This window comes from Phyllostomus hastatus, unplaced genomic scaffold (assembly GCF_019186645.2).
Source record: "Phyllostomus hastatus isolate PE091 unplaced genomic scaffold, TTU_PhHast_1.1 phas_scaffold_442, whole genome shotgun sequence".
Classification (NCBI taxonomy): Eukaryota; Metazoa; Chordata; class Mammalia; order Chiroptera; family Phyllostomidae; genus Phyllostomus; species Phyllostomus hastatus.
The window spans coordinates 3,675,331-3,695,494 of NW_025334030.1; the positions used below are offsets into that span (position 1 = coordinate 3,675,331).

A 20,164-nucleotide genomic window follows, 5' to 3' on the forward strand; every position below is an offset into this window, starting at 1 on the left:
TTGGACCCATAAGGAATCTTAACGCGTTTCCATAGGCCTACAAAGTAAGGTATTATTCCCAGGCTTTTTCACAATAACTGCCTAGATTCTGGCAGCTAAAGGGGAAGGGGGTTGCCCGTGGAGAGGGAGCAATAAAACAAGCCCAGAGCAAGAACTGGTAACTCACAAGAGGTTGGCCCCATCCTGCACAAGCTGATGTCCATGGCAGCAGCAGCTATTAGACTTTCTCAGAGTAAGAGGCTTACCCTTTTTTTCTTTTTTGTAGCAAACTACATACTTGCAACACTCCTCAAACTATACTTAAAAAGCAGAAAAATGTAAGTGGCAAAATTATTATTTAGCAAAATGCCCTTAAGCTCTCTTTCTAAATACTCTGGCTCTTCAATGAAGCCTTCTAAGATTGAAAGGAAAAACAAAAGATCGTATTTTGTGACTCTGCCTGGTCTGTCTGACATTTCCAGTCATGTGTTTTACTTTCTTCACCAGTATAAAACTCTCAGGACACAGCCTCCCCATAACAGTTGCTGACAGTCTCAGTGTATGTATAAGTGTCATATGTGACCATTAATTTAGACAAGTCTTTGTATTTCAATACACATCCATCTAAAAGTTTCTAGAAGATGGTTTCAATAAGTCTGTAATAGCAGGCATAAGTCCCTTCTGCACAACCCATGTACTGATGTGACACCAAAGGATTTAAGGCAATGACTGAACTGTATAATGATCTCTACAGCCAACCTGTGACAGGCACCTAACAAATGTTACCTGAACTAAGCCAAGCTGAGAGAATCCACCAGCCACACACAGACTGAGAGGCTGAGATATGTCTGGTTGTCACACACCTGGGTGGGTGGGCAGGTTGAGTAGGGAGGGACGCTTAGGCCGTGCTACTGGCATCTAGTGTGAGTAGAGGCCAGAGATACTGCTCAACATCCCACGATGAACAGAAAACACAAGCACAAGTACACGCGCCCAGCACCACCACCACCACCATCATCAATTATCCAGACCAAAATGTCAATAGTACCAAGGTTGGGAAATCCTGCTTACACCTCAGAAGCAGTGCTTAAACTTTTCTTGGCACTATCCCATTGGCACTGTGGATCATCTTGTTGCCTCAAACCATCTTGTCTGTCTGGGACTTGCTTGGTCCCTTCCTTCCATTTCTTCCTGCTTCCATTTCTAATTTTGGACAGGGAAGTCCCGTTTGCCTGTCTCACACAGCATTACTGTTCTTGTCCCCCATTCTACTTCACTTCCCTCCAGATGGGTAACATCTTTAAATTCCACATGGGGATACGATTTCTATAGTTTAAGGAACTTATCTGCCCTGAACCAACTTTCTACCTATAGCTCAGGGGACCCTCGGCCTTTGGCAGTCTCTTCAGGCTCTGTCTGCGCAGCTGCCTGGCCTGATTACTCCAAGGATTAACCTGCAGTGCTCACCACTGACCAGGCACAGGTAACTGATTACTGGAACTGTATCTGTTATTTGTTGAGTCTGTGTCTCAGTCTGGGCCATGCAATTTTGTTTTTAACTTCAAATTGGTTTCGAATTTGGTCTAGAGCTGGCAAATTAAATCTGAAAGTACTGTATGTTTGGAATGCATGAGTGTATGTGAGATATTTTGGTGATGTAATTTGTTTTAAATGATTTGACTGTAGCAGCCAGAGTTCAATTCCCAGTCAGAGTTCGTCCCATGACTTGTTTGCTGCAGCCACCCTAAAGGGGAAGGAAGCCCTCTCCTTTTCGTAGTTTGCCTCCTTTAGGGGGTAAAAGAGTGTCTGAGGCTCCTTCCCTTCCCCAGTCTTCTTCATCTCCAGCCATATTGAGCTTATATTCCACCCAGCACTACTGTCTTCTATGAAAATCTGCCACCTTAAAGTCAGGCATTCTTCTTTTTTTTTTTTTAGATTTTATTTATTTATTTTCAGAGAGAGGGAAAGAGAGAAACATTAATCTGAGAGAGAAACATCAGTTGGCTGCCTCTTGCACACCCCCAACCAGGGACCTGGCCCACAACCCAGGCATGTGCCCTGACTGGGAATCAAACCAGTGACCTTTCGGTTCACAGGCTGACGTTCAAGCCACTGAGCTATACCAGCCAGGGCAAGTTTGGGCATTCTGGAGCCATTCTTTTTGCCTTCTGAGCTCTTCAACTTTATTGTGTACACTCACTTTCCATTATCTATTGTTTGTGTTTGCCAAGCCTCTCAAAAACAGTGGAATGCATTCTATGATAATTTTAAAATGGCTTTAAAAATTCTTACAGCATACAAAGATTTAGTCATCTAAGCAAAATTTTAAATTAGTAAACAGACTAACCCAAACACTTTTCAGAATCACATGATTTGGGGTGGTTTGGGTTTAGTTTGGTTAAATATGCATATCTTTAAAATCAACAGCATTAATAATTCTTTTATTCTACCTGGAGTTTATTAGTTAAATAAATTCATGTTATCTCTACTACAAAATTTGTCAACAAGAAAAATAACTTGGTATGATCAAATTTTTGTAAATAATATAAACTTAATTGTTAGGGGCAAGTAAATTAAGTAAATCTAAATGGGATAAAAAGTTTCCTTTAGGCAAACCTTTTAGCAATAATTATACTGTAGTTAAATAGTTTTATGCATTTCTTTGGTAACCTGAAACTTTAAAGATTTGCTAGCTATATTAAATAATAGATACTCATTGAATGTCTAGACTACTTCCAAATAAAATAATGAAACAGTAATAGTAAACACAGATTTATCTACTTTCTGCTTATTATAGAGAAACTAAAGATATTTGGGCTCATTAATAAGCATGGTTTTTTATCACATTAAAAATTGTGCTAGGAGCCCTGACCAGTGTGACTGAGTTGGTTGGGTGTTACTCGGCAAAGTGAAAGGCCGCCAGTTTGATTCCCAGTCAGGATACATGCCTAGGTCGAGAGTTTAGTCCCCAGTCAGGGCACATGTGAGAAGTAACCAATGAATGTTTCTCTCCTATCAATGTTTCTTTCCCTCTCTTTCTTCCTCCCTTCTCCTTTCTCTAAAAATAAATAAAATCTTTACAAAAATTGTGAAATAAGGAAATACGTTTTTAGAAATTATTCAATGTACCCATAAAGATATCAATCTAAAGCATACTAGTTGCTTACCTTTTAGCTGTCACTAAAAATTGAGGTTCCTAAGAGATAAGATTTCTAATTAAGATGGAAACTAACTGTATGTATTTAGTAACAGAAGGTATAGGGTATGGAAATATATTTTTTGAAGGAATTAAAAGAACGAGGTTTGTCCTAAAATAAGGTTGGTTATTTCTGAATGAGAGACAAACTAAGAGGGAATGAGGAAGCTGTAGAAGGTTTGTGAAGATCTTGAGATTTTTTATATGGTTAAGATGAATTAAAATAGAAATTTAATTAACAAATCTAAATATCAAAAGAACAAAATTGGGACAACTGTAATAGAACAATTTGAAAAAGTAAGCTAATAAGGAGTAACAGTTTGTTTCTTTTTCACTCTCAAAAAAAGTTTTCTTTGTATTATTCTATTCCAGATATTATAGAAGGTGTTCTACAAGAAAGAGTCGATGTTTTATTAAAATAATTTTCTATGTTGTGATCAGGTCCTTGATAATACTTAAGAAAACAACCTTCTGAATCCTAAAAACTAAAGTTTTGTTAATCTGCACTTTTTTAACTTGATACCTTTTCATCATCACTTTAGGTATACAAATAATATGGTTTCATAGTGATACACAATACTGTTTAGTTGAGTGTCCGAAATTCTTGACATATTTTGACAAACTGCCCAAAATGTAAGTTACAGAAGCTTGACCTGGAAATAACTTTGGGGTGTTTCAGAAGGTCCCCTGGAACACCTCAAAAGATTAGTTTTCTCTCCTCACAAGAGCAATATTGGGTTGGTCAAAAAGTTCATTTGGTTTTTCTTTTCTGTAAGATGGCTCTTGCAGTGCTTAGTTGTCTTTAACTTCATTTGAAACAATTTTGTTAGATTGTATTGTGACAGTTGTCTTATCAGCATGCATTAAAAATATATCAAAATCGAATTTTTGTGTAGCCATTTTAATATTAAAGATGGAAGAAAATAAGCAACATTTTTGGCATATTATGCTTTATTATTTCAAGAAAGGTAAAAACATAACTGAAATGCAAAAAAAGATTTGTGCAGTGTATGGAGAAGGTGTTGTAACTGATCAAACAAGTCCAAAGAGGCATGCAAAATTCTGTGCTGGAGACTGCTCACTGGACAATGCTCCATGGTCAGGTAGACCTGTTGAAGTTGACAGTGATCAAATTAAGACATTAATTGAGAACAATCAACATGATACCACATGAGAGATAGCTGACATACTCAAAATATCCAAATCAAGCCCTGGCTGGCATAGCTCAGTGGATTGAGCACATGCTTGCGAACCAAAGTGTCGCAGGTTTGATTCCCAGCCAGGGTACATTCCTGGGTTGCAGGCCATAACCCCCAGCAACCACACATTGATGTTTCTCTCTCTCTCTCTATCTCCCTCCCTTCCCTCTCCAAACATAAATAAATAAAATTTAAAAAAGTATATCCAAATCAATAAACTTATTGGTGAAAATGAAAAATGTGTCTTTTATTTTATAGAAAAAACTAAATGAACTTTTTGGCCAATCCGATATTAAACTAACTAACTAGGCTTATTTTGTGTGTTGAAATTACATGGGAAGCACTGTCAAATTAAAAAAAATAACACTGAGCCTTATGTTTTATTTATATGTTATAAATGTTCCAGAAATATATGTGAAATTGTGGAAATCTGAGATGTCTTCACCTAAGATGCTGCTTTCAAAATTGCGGGACACACATATTACTACTGAACCTGAGTATCAGATTGTGGTACTAGTGTATGAGTTCATGGTTTGTTTGTTTGTTTGTTTGTTTGTTTTTGCAAAAATGACCCCTCATTGCACACTTTTGCCGTCCTGATGTCCTTGTAACATGGCAACAATCTACTCCTAAATCAAAAATTAAGATGAGTGAACAATGGCTATAAATTAAATGAATAGTCAGGACTATGGAAAGCCAAAGATGGCCACTTGGTTCTTCCCAGCTCCCTGGCATCTTTCAGTTTTTGTTCCTTCATCCACCATAATACATTTAAGCTGGACTTCATTCAGCTGCCATTTAGTATGAGTTATCATTATGCTCCTGTTGTTGTGTGTATGTGTTCCTGGATAAGTTGAAGCTTTACTGTGCCACAAGGCTGAGGCCCTCAAAATGACAAAGAAATTGTTAGAAAATATAATTCCCACTTGGGGTATGTCTACCAAAACCTCTAGTGGTTGTGGCACTCAGTTCACTGAGCAAATCATGTGAAACTTAATGGACAGGCTTGCAAACTTCTTGGAATTATGACTGACCCTGTCACCCTCAGTTATCAGGCAGGGTCCAAAGAACTAATGGAAAAACTGAACTACAACAGAACAAATTGAATTACACAGGACTGAATGAACTGATTGGGAGGGTTACAATTTTATGACTTTTTGAAATAATGCTGATTTTTGGAATCTTCTGTTTTCCAGATATAAGGAATTTTCCCTATTTACATCTCTATAAGCGGTACTGAGGTGTTTATTTTTTTTTCTCTGATCCCTCCAGGCTTTGGAAACTCTTAATGAGTATCATTATTTTCATGGCAATATGTTTGTTATGATAAACTCAAAAATATGTTCCTTTTGTAACAGGACACAATTGAAAACTCTTGATGAGGCTTTGGCTGGAGCTGGAATACCATATTTAAAAGACACATGCATAAACTATGAATGTCCCCAGAAGGCTATAGGGAAATTAAGATTGACTTTGGAGTCCAAGAAAAGCCCCTTGGAAAAAGTCTGGTACCTTATACATTTCTCAGCAGTCTTTCCAGGTATACTTACAAAGGCTGCTCTCCTAGAAGATGGAAAAAGAACCTCAAGACATTTTAGGGAACCTTGAGAACTAGAGGAATCCACACAAATCAATAGTTTTTATAGGCAAATGCTAATAGCAACTATGTGGCTTGGCTTCTTAACCCTGAGAGGCTAATTAGAGTACAACCTAACAAAGACTTTTATTATCTCTTATAGCACTTGTGTCCTATTAACATGTTTGTTTTCCAGATTACAGCCGATTTATCTGTGTCTCCTACTGCACAACAGAGTACTCAGCTAATTGGAGTTTGCTAAGTGACTGAATGATTTCCAGAATGCAAGGTATTCTCAAAATCAAGGTATCCTCAAAGAGCAGATAACAAAGCAGATAGTTAAAAGTGAATCTCATAAATAAGAAAAATGGCTGGCTAGTGAGTAAGCATTTTTGAACAGTATTTTTACTAAAAAATTGCTGCTGATGGGGGCTGGGAACTGAGATTGGCCTTGGAGGGGGCCAAGCATGTGATGCTTTGTGATCAATAACTTACAAATGTTACACTGCATTGTTTTTAATTTAAATTATACTTATGCTATTACAGTTGTCCCCATTTTCCCTCCTTTGCCCCTTCTAGCCACACCCACCTACTACCTCAGACAGTCCCCACACTGTTGTCCATGTCCACGGGTCCTGCATATATGTTCTTTGGCTACTCTATTCCCTGTGCTGTACTTTTCTTCCCATGACTATTCTGTAACAACCAATTTGCACTCCTTTTTTTTTAAATCTTTCAATGAACTTTTTATTGGCCTTCTGCCCTACCAAGGGATGCCCTACTTCTGCTGCCTTTAACACCTCAAAACTTTGGTGTATTGACCTCAGACACCAAATCTGCCTTCCACAATCCTGCAAGTTGTGGTCTTCTGGAAGGTTTGTAAGGAGTGGCTCTTGCCCAGGATGTCAACAAGACTGAAGTTCTCCCCTTCTTCCAGTAGGCTGCGGTAGGTGGCAATCTCAGCCTCCAGCTTGACCTTGATGTTCAGAAGGGCCTCATACTCCTGGGCCTGGCACTGCCCCTCTGCCCAGGTCTGGGCCAGCTGACTCCAGGTGCAGCAGGATCCCATTGAGTTGTTCCATCTGCATGGCATAGCACATCTCCACCTCCCTCAGGCTGTTCTCCAAACTGACCTTCAGATTCCTCACTGAGCCCAGGTCAATCTCCAACGACTGGACTATATGTCTCAGCTCCATGAGTGTTGTCTCAGCAGTGCCTATGTCAGTGGTCTGCAAGGTGACCACTGTGGTGCTCTCTTCAGTCTGATGGGACCAGTACCTGTCTAGCTCCTCTCAGTTCTTCCGAGCCAGCTTGTCATACTGGGCCCAGATGTCTGCCATGATTTTGCCGAGGTCCTGAGATTTGGGGGCATCCAACTCCACAGTCAACCCATAATTGGCAATCTGGTTTTGTGGACCATTTACTTTTTCCTCATGGTTCTTCATCAAGAGCAGCTCCTCCTTGAAAGCCCTGATCTCTGCCCCCAGCAGCAGCCAAGTGATACTGGCATCATCAATGACCTTTCAGAGCCCATTGATGTCATTCTCCACAGACTGGTGCATGGCCAGCTCTGTCTCATACTTGACTCTGAAGTCATCAGCAGCCAGATGGGCATTGTCAATCTGCAGAATGATACAGGCATTGTCCCCAGAATTTGCAAAGATCTGAGCCCTCAGGTCCTCGATGGTCTTGAAATAATGCCCCCAGTCTTTAACCTGGGGTCCCTTGTTCTCTAAGTGTTCCCATATTTTGACCTCCAGTCTCTGATTATCAGCCTCTAGGCTTCTCACCCTCTCCAGATAGGAGGCCAGGTAGTCATTCAGGCATCTCATAGTCTCTTGCTCTGGATGCCCCCTATGCCCACCAGACCCCCAGCCATCCCTGCAGCCAGGCTCCCAGATACTCAACTGCCCTCCACACTGGTGGAGCAGGATACTGAGATCTGGGAGCCCAAGCCCCCGGGACCTGCACAGACACTGGCCACACTGCTGGCCATCTGGACCTGGTAGCTGGGCAACTGCACAGAGCCCAGAGCCCAGTAGCTTGCAGAGAAGCTGAAGCACATGCTGAAGCTTATGTTGTTCAGGCAGAAAGGTGAAAAACCAAGACTCAGGTTGAAGCTGCCCCACTTTGCATTTCTTAATCCCTACACCTTTTCACCCATCTCCTAGGCCCCCCTCTGATCTTGCAACCATCAAAACATTCTCTATACCTGTGATTCTGTTTCTGTTCTGCTTGTCTATTTTGATTTTTAGATTTAATCACTTTTTTAAAAGACTGTTTATTTATTTTTCAGAGAGAAAAGAAGGGCAGGAGAGAGAGAAATACCAATGTGAGATTGCCTCTTGGGCACCCCCTACCAGCAACCTGGCCCACAATGCAGGAATGTGCCATGATTGGGAATCAAACCAGCAACCCTTTGGTTTGCAGGCTGGCACTCAACCCACTGAGCCACACCAGCCAGAGGCAGATTCGATTATTAATAGGTAAGTATTCATTACCATTTTACTGTTCATGTTTTTGATCTTCTTTAACCTTTTGTATTTTAATTATGATGTGCCTTGGTGTATGCCTCTTTGGGTTCATCTTGTTTGGGACTCACGGCACTTCCTGGACTTACATGTCTACCTCCTTCACCAAGTTAGGGAAGTATTCTGTCATTATTTTTCAAACAGGTTTCCAATTTCTTGTTCTCTTCTCCTCTGGCAATCCCATGATGCAAAATGTTGGTGTGCTTGACATTGTGCCAGAGGTTCCTATCTTCATTTTTCTGGATTCTTTTTCCTTTCTGTCGTTCTGATTGTGTGTTTATTTGCTTCCTTATGTTCTAAATCACTGATTTGCTTCTCAGCTCCATCCCCTCTACCACTGATCCACTGTAAACTATACTTCATTTTAGTGTATCCTCCATTTCTCACTGGTTCTTTTTTATGCTGCTTAAGTTCTCACTAAGTTCACTGAGCACCTTTATAATCAGTGTTTTGAACTCTGCATCTACCATACCATTTGTCTCCACATTGTTTAGTTCTCCCTCTGAGGTTTTGCTCTGCTCCTTCATTTGGGCCATGCTTCTTTGTCTCTTCATTTTGGCCTCTCTGTGTTTGTTTCCATGTACAGGTAGAACTACTACAACTCCCTGGCTTGGTAGAGTAGCCTAATGTAGTAAGTGTCCCATAGGGTCCAATGGCACAGACGCCCCAAATACCCACGCTGGGCATTCCAGGTGGGCCCACTGTGTGGGCTGTGCACACCCCCCTCCTGCAGCTGAGCCTTGATTGCTATTGGCAGGTCGCTGGGAGTGATTTACTCAGGACAATCAGCTGCAAGGACTGGCAGTGACCACTGACCACTAACCACCGTGGAGAATCAACTGTGCAAGGGCCCACTCTACAGAGCAGGACTTACTTCAGCAAGGCACTAGTGCCCGCTGAGTCCACCCTTGGAGCGTGTCACTTGTGGAGGTGTTTGGGTGGTGGTGCTCCAGTGTGGTCTGTAGAGGTCCACTGGGTGCAAAGGCTCTGGTGCCTACCAGGAAGTATGGGCCAATGTCAGCCACCACCTGTGTTCTGTCCAGGGCCACCCAAATAAGCTACAAAGCAATCTGCAGTTGGCTGCTACTTGTGCTGGGCTTAGAGGTGCCCAAGCAAGTCCAAGCTGTGAACCAAGGACCACTGCTTCGTCACTTGGGCTAGGCCTAGGGCCACTTATCAATAGTCATGGGGCACACTGAGGCCAGATGCTGTTTGTTTGAGAGAATTTAGGAAAATCTGAACCATGAGCCACGACAAGCCATTTGTATTAAAAAGCCACTGGAAACAGCTTGGGTCAAGCAGAAAGTTGGGTGGGGTGGAGCCTCAGGGAATCACAAGGGTAGGGCAAATATTGTGAGCCAGGGTGATAGAGTCTCTGATATGGCACCTACCTGCTGGCTTTGTGGCTGTGTGGGGAAGGCTCAGAAAAGGATCAATGCCCTCTGCCAGCACTTCTGTCTAGGAAAAAGCTGCCCCCCAGCTCCTACCCTAATGCCACACAATTCAGTTCCTCCCTATATTTCTTTGATGCCTTTCAAGCTGCTGTTCCTGTGCTGGAGCTCAGAAGGACTGAATCCAAGTAAGTCTGTGTGTGAGCCCTTTAAGAGAAACGTCCTGAGACTCTAGCAGTTTGTCTTCCACAGCCTCAGTTCCTGTTGGTTTTTACAGCCAGAAGTTATGGAGACTTATCTTCCTGACACTGGAACCCTGGGCTGTGAGGCCTGGTGTGGGACCAGCCTGTTCTGTGTCTCTGCCCCTCCTACCAGTTATGATGTAGTTTCTTCTTTAATTCTGTAGTTGTAGAACTTCCATTCAGCTCAATTTCTGATGGTTCTGAATGATGGCTGTTACTGTAGTTTAGTTGTCATTTTGATGTGGCTGTGTGTGGAGGCAAGCTCTCTTTACTTATGCTGCCATACTGCATTGCATTGGTTTTTAAACTGGCTTCCTTACATTCTACAGATAACACACCATTTAGATTTTATTTTAAGGACTTTGAAAGCCTAATTAGGAGCAGAACATTCCTACTTCCTTACCCTCCCCTATTTTTTAAGAAATTGATAGGCAAAATTTAACATCAAACTAACAAATGCTTGACTGCACACCTTCACCCCATAAATGCACAGGCCACCTGATACTTCCTGATGTGTGCCTCTGAAAAACCTTTTCCCCCAGTTGGCTTTATAGAAGGGATTAACAGCAGTGTTCCTTTCTTGTTTGTTACTACCCTAGGGAAGAGGTCAACCTGAAGAAGGCAATAGCTGTACAATCTCCTAAAAAGTCCACATCCTGTCTCTAAGCACATTTTGGAAGAAATACATCAAGGCATTAAATTATCGTTATCTCAAGGGGAAAAAAGTTAAACGCTACAGTGATCACAATTTACTGAAAACACCCCCCCCCAGCAGTTTAACATGGTAAAATGAAGTAACAGCCATTACTTAGGCAGCCCCCACAAACTACATGAATCAAAGATACATGAAGCAGGTGCTTATAATTCCCAAGAGGTCCATAGAAGTGACTAACATCATTGTCTCTATTAGTCACTATTGAGAAGAAATTCAAATAGCACAAAACATCCACTGTTAACTATGGTCATAATTAGGCAGGAATGAATGAGTAACTTTAGGAAAAAAGAAGATAAACCAGATGGGAAGGGGAAGAGTTGAACAGCTTATAGGCCAAGAAAGGCAGAGAATCATGTGCTCCAAGGCTCTGAGAGGTATGTTCAACCAAACCCTACACAGAAGGCCAACACATAAGGCAAGTGCAGTGAGTGGAGTGTCCATAGTTAAACTAGTATGGGAGGGCTGGGGACTCAGGGGTCAGTTCCTGTAGCACCCTTAGGAACTCTGAGCTCGGCCTAGTTCAATGGCTGTGGTCTAGAGGGAAGCTAGGACAGGAGCTTTGAAACGGACAGCTTCCATTCCCTGCTGCATGTGCTAAGTGATCACAGCTCTAGGACAGTCTCTTCGGCATCTATGTCCAAAGCAATAGAGGAAGCTAGTCCTGGAATTAGCCACTGTTCCCAGACCTGCCCAGGATTTTCTGGCTGCCAGGCCAGGGCTCTATATACTCTTTCACACCTTATTTCCAATATTCCAGCAGCTTCTTGAAACACACCCTGACCTTCCAAAAAGCCTGTGGTTTCTATGTCTTTAACTCACCTCCCATCCACAACACTCCCACTTCACTCTAACTCTGTATCAGCTACAACTGACAGTAAGGTCTCTGAGTACATACCCAGAGCCTCACCCACACTAGTCAGTGAGGGTGTTTAGTTGCCCTGTTCCTGGGAACCAGCTTGGAACACCATGTGTATGTGGGAACATGCTGTCCTCTGCACAAGGACTCATGCATGTCCCATGACAGTTGGTTTTCAGTGAAAGACTGTTCACAAAAGAACCCTAGGATTTCTGTCTCTTATCTTCCACTCAAATACCTTCTCATGTGAAAACACAAATTCAGAGAACTGTATTTCTGGAGATGGGTAGGAAGGGTATTTGCCAGAATAGAATAATCATTAGCCTCTTTTGGTTGCAGATTCCTGTGAGAATCAGATGAAGGCTTTAGACTCTCTCCCCAGGACAATCACATATTAAAAAATGTTGCCTATGCCATTCCAGAGCAACCACAGGCCCCTACAATTCACCCACAGACCCATAATCAAGGTTAAAAATCCTAGTTTTAAAAAAGTCCCTTTATGAGAGACATTCTCTTTCCAGGTAATATGTTTTCAGTGAGACCCCTGAATGCTTTCTAAAAAGCGGCATCCCATTTCTTTGGCCTCCTTCCTTCTTTTTCTTCCTATTCTTTTACCTAACCCCAGCAGGTTCAGTTCAAGTTCTGTCTTTTCCGTTTCTCAGCTCTTCACTTTCCTGACCTCCCAGAATACTGAGTGTCAAAACAACAATCATAAACTTTCAGTGATTTTACTGTTTCGTGTCCCCAAGGTGACTGCCAACTCCTAGTGAACTATGCTGGGTTCATTGTTGTTTTTTCACACCCCTCAGTGGCAACACTCTGCACACCATAGAGGCAATACGTGCTTGCCAAAGGGGTGGATATCACTGCATCTTTGTCCCTCAACCTTTAGGCATTTGCACTTAAAAATTAACTTCTTTAAAATCTGGGCATATGCTCTGGAAAAGCCAAATTACAAAGGGCAAAAAAAACCATAACATGTAGTAGCTAGTCACTCCACTTTTGACTTGCAAACACAAAAAGTCTTACAAAGCAGGACAAACATGACATTAAACACTGGAAATTTGGCTGAGGTTGACAGAAACCCAAGTGAGTGGTAGAGGAATGGAGTGTTTTAAGTTATTTTCTAATTACTAAGCAAAAAGAAGGCCTGACTCTCCCTTGCCTTCCTGTAGGAAAACCCCCCCAAAGGAGTAGAGGTTTAACACTATCTCACTACATCTGCTTTTCTCATCTGCCTTCAAATACTACTTAGAGTCCTCTCCCAACCCACACTCGATTTTGCTTACTGATTCCTTCTCTACACCTGCCTGCCCTCCTCCAGACTGTCCTTGAAATAGTTCTAAGTGATAACAGTTCCTCTGCAGCAGTACTGGTCTTGCCAGAGGAAATAGCAGATCCAGTATCTAGGGAAGGGCAGGCTACACTTGGGAATGTGACACATTATCGTCAACAAACATTTATACTGTTCATGTGCTCTGTGACTACAAAGAGGGCTAAGACCTTGTAGCTTTGAGTAGCTTTCAAAGAGAGAGAAAACACAAGGTGTACCACAGCAGAAATACTAATTGTGCAATACATACAACAGTGCTAAAGACACAGCCTTATGTTCTAGATTTACCAGACAGTTCTGTTTCAAATATCTCATCTCAGCAATCAATTCCTTCAGGACACCTATGCACTCAAACTCTGGGTCTCAGTGTTTCACATAAAAAATATGATCACAGCCCTGGCTGGCGTAGCTCAGTGGATTGAGCATGGGCTGCAAACCAAAGCATTGCAGGTTTGATTTCCAGTCAGGGCACATGCCTGGGTTGCAGGCCACGGCCCCCAGCAACTGCACATTGATGTTTCTCTCTCTCTCTCTCTTTCTCTCTCTCTCTCTCTTTCTCCCTCCCTTCCCTCTCTAAAAATAAATAAATAAAATCTTTTAAAAAATTATGATCACTACAATGACTAGGTTAGAGGAAAGCATGACTGCAGACTGTTGAATCATACTAGCACCTTCCCACAGCCCTCAAATAATTGTGGGATTGAGTATTAGATAATAAAACTTGACTTTTCTGAGACTGAGAGAGAGCTCATCAGGAGAAAGGCAGGAAGCTAGGAATATTTAGAAAAAGGCAGGTGAAGTATAAGACACCTGTCTCTATTCGGCCACTCTTCCCCAACACCTTTTTAAATTTAAGAATTGTAACAATAATTAAGTCAATGTCCTCTTGAGAAGGAAACAAATCTATTCATATGACAAAAATTAATGTTCCCCTCTAAGCAGAAGGAAGAAAATATCCACTAGCTTGGCCTCTTGCACACCAGCTGACAGCAATTATTGCCATGCAACAATCACCCCCTTCTTTCCTCTTCCACTGTCCCCTTATGTATCCCACTCACTTACTTCTCTACCCTCTTGCCAGTCCATTCCCTCTTCTTCCCAGGCTTTACTTTAGACAATGGGGTCCCAAACAAGAATCACATGGGAAATTAAAAATAGATTCCAGGGCCCAAATTTACCAAAATAAAAAGATTTGGGGGTTCCGGCCAAGATGGAGGCATAGGTGGTCGCACTGTACCTCCTCGAGCAACCAAAACTAAGGACAACAAGAATTTACAAACAAAAAGCAACCAGAACAGAGAGAAATGAACCGAACGGAAGTACGAATACCATATATCCAGTCCGGTAAGGAGAGGAGGAATTGGAGGCTTACAAAGAGGGGTCGAGGCGTACCGGCAGAAAAAATCGGTGGCTGGCAGACACAGGCGCGCGGGGTGCAGAAGGTAGTTGGCGGACCAGTGGCAGACCCTGGGCACAGGAGGCAACGAGCAGACCCAGTGAGGTGCGCAAAGCAGGTTGCTGTCCACAGCCGCACATTCGCATGCAGACAAACTAAGTGAAAACAGGCAGCAACACAGACCGTGCCACCCAGGGACCCAGCGCCAGGAAACAAAGCCTGAAGGCACCGATTGAAAACACCTGTGGAAGTTGAGGCCTGGAGATTCTCTCAGCCTCACAGGAGGCTCCTTGGAGAAACCCACAGAGTCCAAGAGAGTGCACAAGCCCACCTGCCCCGGAGCCAGCAGCAGAGGAGCCCAATTTGCTTGTGGGAAGCAGCAAGGGGGACTGGAGTCCTGGTGAGAGCAGAACAGGCACCACTGTTCCCTCTCAGACCCCACCCCCACATACAACGTCACACCCCAGCGACTGAGGTGCCCGGTACTGGTGAACACCTAAGGCTCCACCCCTCAAACAGGCGCGACCAGACCAAAGGAAAAAAATAATAATAAATAAATAAATAAATAAATAAATAAATAAATAAATAAAATAATAAAATAAAATAAAATAAAGAAGATGGCTCAAACAGAGTTAAAAGCCCCAGAGCCAGTTTTTTTTAAGCGATCGAGAAATAGCCAACCTATCAGATGCACAGTTCAAAGCACTGGTGATCAGGATGTTCACAGAATTGGACGACTTTCGTCATAAATTAGATGAATAAATGCAGACTACAATAAGAGAAATGAAGGAAAATGCACAGGGAACCAATAGTGATGGAAAGAAAACTGAGTTTCAAAATCAATGGAAGGGACCAGAAGGAGGAAAGGAACAACCAAACAGAAAAGAATGAAGAAACAAGAATTCAAAAAAATGAGGAAGGCTTAGGGACCTTCAGGACACCTTTAAACGTTCCAATATCCGAATTATAGGGGTACCAGAAGGGGAAGAGGAAACACAACAAGTGGAAAAATTATTTGAACAAATAATAAAGGAGAACTTCCCCAATATGGCAAGGAAAACAGACTTCCAGGAAGTCTAGGAAGCTCAGAGAGTCCCAAAGAGGTTGGACCCAAGGAGGAACACACCAAGGCACATCATAATTACATTAGCCAAGGTAAAAATGAAGGAGAGAATCCTAGAAGCAGCAAGAGATAAGGGAACAGTTGCCTACAAAGGAGTTCCCATCAGAATGTCAGCTGATTTCTCAAAAGAGACCTTGCAGGCAAGAAGGGGCTGGAAAGAAGTATTCCAAGTCATGAAAAGCAAGGACCTACATCCAAGAATACTCTACCCAGCAAAGCTTTCATTTAGAATGGAAGAGGAGATAAAGAACTTCTCAGATAAGGCCAAGTTAAAGGAGTTCATCATCACCAAGCCCTTATTATATGAAATATTAAAAGGACTTATCTAAGAAAAAGAAGATAAAAAATATGAACAGTAAAAAAAGACATCAAACTCAGTAACAACCATACCTAAAACAAAAGCAAACTAAGCAAACAAAGAGAGAACAGGAGCAGAACCACAGAAATGGAGATCACATGGAGGGTTAGCAACAGGGAAGTGGGAGGAGGAGAGAGGGGAAAAAGATATAGAGAATAAGTAGCATGGACAATAGATAGAAAATAGGGGGAGGGCAAGAATGGTGTGGGAAATGTAGAAGCTAAAGAACTTATGACACATGGACATGAACTAAAGGGGAGGAATGTGAGTGGGAGAGGGTAGGCAGGGGGGAGGGGAGTGAAGGGGGAAAATGGGACAACTATAATAGCATAATGAATAAAATATTAAAAAATATGAAAAAAAGATTATTATAACTTGTGTTGGGGAAAAATAAGTTAGTACAATTATGTTTAAGTGATAAAAAAAGATTTGGAAACCATTTTAGATCAATAAGCAGCATTTAAGGCACCAAACATTTTCAGACTCATCAAGTACTAATTTCATTTTTCAGATACAGAAACTGCAGCTCAGAAGGTTTAAATGTTTTCTCATGGTTAAATATATACTACCGAAACTTCCTTTTTTGGGAGAAACAAACCCTTTATTTTTCATTCTAATATAAATGAATATGAATGTATTTGGATATACATACATGTTAGGAACCACGCTGCCTGGTTTCAGAAGCTGTAACCCCCAATGGCTAAGGCTGAGTGACAGACCTTGGGACCCTAAGCCACTAAGGAGACAAAGCTTATCTCCCTGGCAGGGGCAACACTGCTGCCCCCTTTACTTCACCCTGCTTGGCCCTGGGTGGATGACCAGTTAGCCAGTGACGGGTATGATTCCTCAAGGGAGGGATGGCCTAAGACAGGCAATGATCACAAAGGGGCCCCCAGGGAACAACTTGGGGGCTATAGCAAAAGGGGGTGATGGACCCTGGCCCCTCGGCTTTGACAAAGCCTGAGTCCTCATTCTGCCTGAAAGAAGTTTCCTAATCTCTTGGCTGCCTTACTTCCCCTGCCTGCCTTAAACCTGAAACAATGAGAGAGAGCAGTCCAGCCCTGTGCTGGAAAGGGCAGGATACATAAAATCCTGTGAAACCTGCTTTGCTAAGAATGTCCTCAATTTTCTGATAAGGGTCCAAGCATGAAGTGAGTTTGTTTCCCCTACGTTTTACAGCCCTTTAGCTAACAGACCCTGACTCAGAATAAGCCCTCATAGTTCTTTGTATGTTATCTATTGTTTGATCCTTACTGCCTGACAATGATTGATGAGCTTTACCTATACTCCCTGTATTCCTATGCAAATAAACTCAATAAAAGCCCACTGAGGAATAGGCTCTTGGCCCTTCTCCTTTGAGAGATCAGCCACCTTTCCTCCCCAAACAGATCATGTCTTGGTGGAGTATTCTCATTCATGGTGGATGGTGTGGTGGGGGGACAGGGTCCGGCGGGTGGAGCCCCCACACATATACATACATGTGAAACTACCCAGTGTTGAATAGCTGTTTGAGTAAAAATGGTTACAAATTGATTAGTTAAAATGGTTACAAGTTGATTGAATTAACTGATTCAATCATCTTGACATACAAACAAAAAGGCAGTGTATCTATAGACTTTACACAGGTTGAGATACTCAAGCATATACTTGAAAAATGAACACTCCTCAGCATCATATCATTGAACAGCAAGAATACAATTCTTACTCCATAAACAGACTAAACAGCCCTTGGATTACTATTAAAATACTCGCTTAAAAGAAATACAGGGTGGGGCAAAAGTAGGTTTACAGTTGTTCATATGGAAAATAATACAGTAATAATACAAGAATAAACTGTGTTTCATGTACTTACGACTATAAACCTACTTTTACCTCACCCTACACATCATATAGAAAAATGCATTTTTGCTAAAATTACATCAATTAAACATTAAAACCTATTCACTTCTAAGAGCCTTGTAAGTTTAATTGCTGTTTTGAAATGTCTAGTTAGGGGCTTAGAATAATGTAAATCTTGAATATAGATGTGGTTGATATGACAACCCAGAAAAAGTTCCTGGCTCCATTTCAATTGGCCATGATTGCAATTTAGATGCAATCCTCGGACTCTTGGTAAATGGCTTCCCTTTACAATTTCTATACAACTTTAAATTATCTATAGTTAAGTCCATTAACCATTGTTATTCTTTATTTTTTAAATTAGTTTTTAGAGAGAAGGGAAGGGGGAGGGAGGCAAAGAGGAAGGGGAGTGGAGAGAGACAGCGAGAAAAATAGATTTGCTCCACTTATGTATGCATTCATTGGTTGAAGTTGTACGTGCCCTGACTGGAGATGGGGATCAAACATGCAACCTTGGCATATAGAGCTGACACTCCAACCAATATGCCCAGCCAGGGCAACCATTGTTATTCTTAAATGGAAGGACACTGGTTATTCAAAAAGGATTTCTTGCAAATATATAAATAAATGTAACTGCATATTCTTTAATATATGTAATGTGACTAAACCAGACTGTCATGGGCTACTATGTTTCAATACCATGTCAAACTTATTAGAAATTTAAAAAGAAGATTTCTGAAATTCAGCTGCCTTCATTAGTTGGCTTTAAAATGTGTAATACAATGGGAAACAACATCTAATAAATGGAGTTGATGTGGAAAAGAAACCCATACAGTGAATATTACAGAGCACCTGAGTGGTCATGAGAATGAGTTATCTTCCAATACATATATTGAGAGAGAGAAAGAGAGACACCAATTGATCTTGGTATTAGCAGTTATATTAACTGTTCCAATAATGGCACTGCTTTTCAGCAATGCAAAAATATTATGCGAAATCATTCAGATTGCAACAAGAAAGAGATTTTAGCCAATGTTTTTGCATAAACAAACCTAACATATAATAAACTAAAAGCAGGTAATATTCACTGTGTTGAACACAAAAGATGTAATCCAGATCTGTTCATTCTCCCAGTGACCACTCTCAGAAAAATAGACTGCATTAAATCAGCGATTTTCAACCTTTCTTATCTCATGGCACACATAAATTAATTACCAAAAATCTGCAGAACACCAAAAAATATATTCTATTTTTTACTGACCAAAAATAGGTATAATTTTGATTCGTTCACACCAGACAGTTATTGTTATATTGGCTGTTGTCATTTTTCATTTGACAATCTAAGAGAAAAGAGGTCAGTGTCCCTGACTAAGCAGTCAAGTATTGCATGTTTTAAAAATTCTTGTGACACACCAGTTGAAAATTGCCACATTAAATGTCTATTGATAACTTTTTGGTCAACTATGGCCAGTAATGTACCAGGAGGTAATTTATAGTTTTTCATTTCTTTTCTTTTCAAGGTGTTCCAAACCAAATTTTAAAGTTTTACACTAAAATATACAATTCTCATTATAAAAAATATTTTCCTCCTATGAGAGTGATACTACAGTTTTTGGTGCAATCCTGATTAGAGCCCAACTGAACTCTGAAATCCAGAGTCAGTTTTTAAAAGAAAACAAAGAAACAAAAAATTAAGGTAGCCCAAAGGCCCCAACTGTCTAGTTTTGCTTTTCCACCATCTTGTTGAGGGGTGAGCTAAACACAATAATTATACCTTACTTTCTGTAACTCCTCTTTTCATTGGCATTTCTAGAGCTCATACTCCTGACTCGAGGACTCACAGCATCTCACTTTATTGGCCCAAGCAACGGAAAAAAGCAAGTAAGTCAGATAATGGGGGACTCACAGAGTTTTCTCTTCAAATCCCCAATTAGATGAGGTATCACTCATGAATGTGTGTTTCCAAGACCCTTCAAATTCCCACATCCTCACCAGTGTTCTGGCTTAGGCACTGTACTTGAAAACTTTTTTCCAACTTCACCAAGTAAACTTGTAAATGCCCAATTGACTGTTTCTGGTAAGCTTGTGTTGTTTTGTTGTGATATTTCTTGAAGAAAAAAAAAAAACCCTCAAGAATACAGCACAGATTTACTAGCGTGTATTTCCTTATCCCCCCTCCTCCTGGAAGAAAAACTAAAATTTTTAATATGAGAGCTAAATTTTTAATGTAAACACTGGTTAACACCATACCAGAAATTCAATATATAAAACCAGTAAGTTTCCGTTTCCTTCCACTGGGGAAGACAGTTTAGGCGGTGGGGAAGACAGTTTAAATAACAATCCACTTCCAATCTCTACAACTCTGTTTTAGGAAAGAGCATGGGACCTGAAGGCAGTCGACCGTGTTCCACCTTCTTGGTTGTGAGATGC

The 20,164-nt window shown here is 41.2% G+C and overlaps 1 protein-coding gene and 1 pseudogene across 1 annotated transcript in view; both read right to left on the reverse strand.

Annotated features, from left to right (window-relative positions):
- The window catches only part of HMOX2 (heme oxygenase 2), a 38,763-nt gene that overhangs the window by 17,562 nt on the left and 1,037 nt on the right, over positions 1-20,164 (reverse strand). The gene's annotated exons all lie outside the window — the stretch shown is intronic.
- Positions 6,774-8,114, reverse strand: LOC123807114 (annotated as a pseudogene).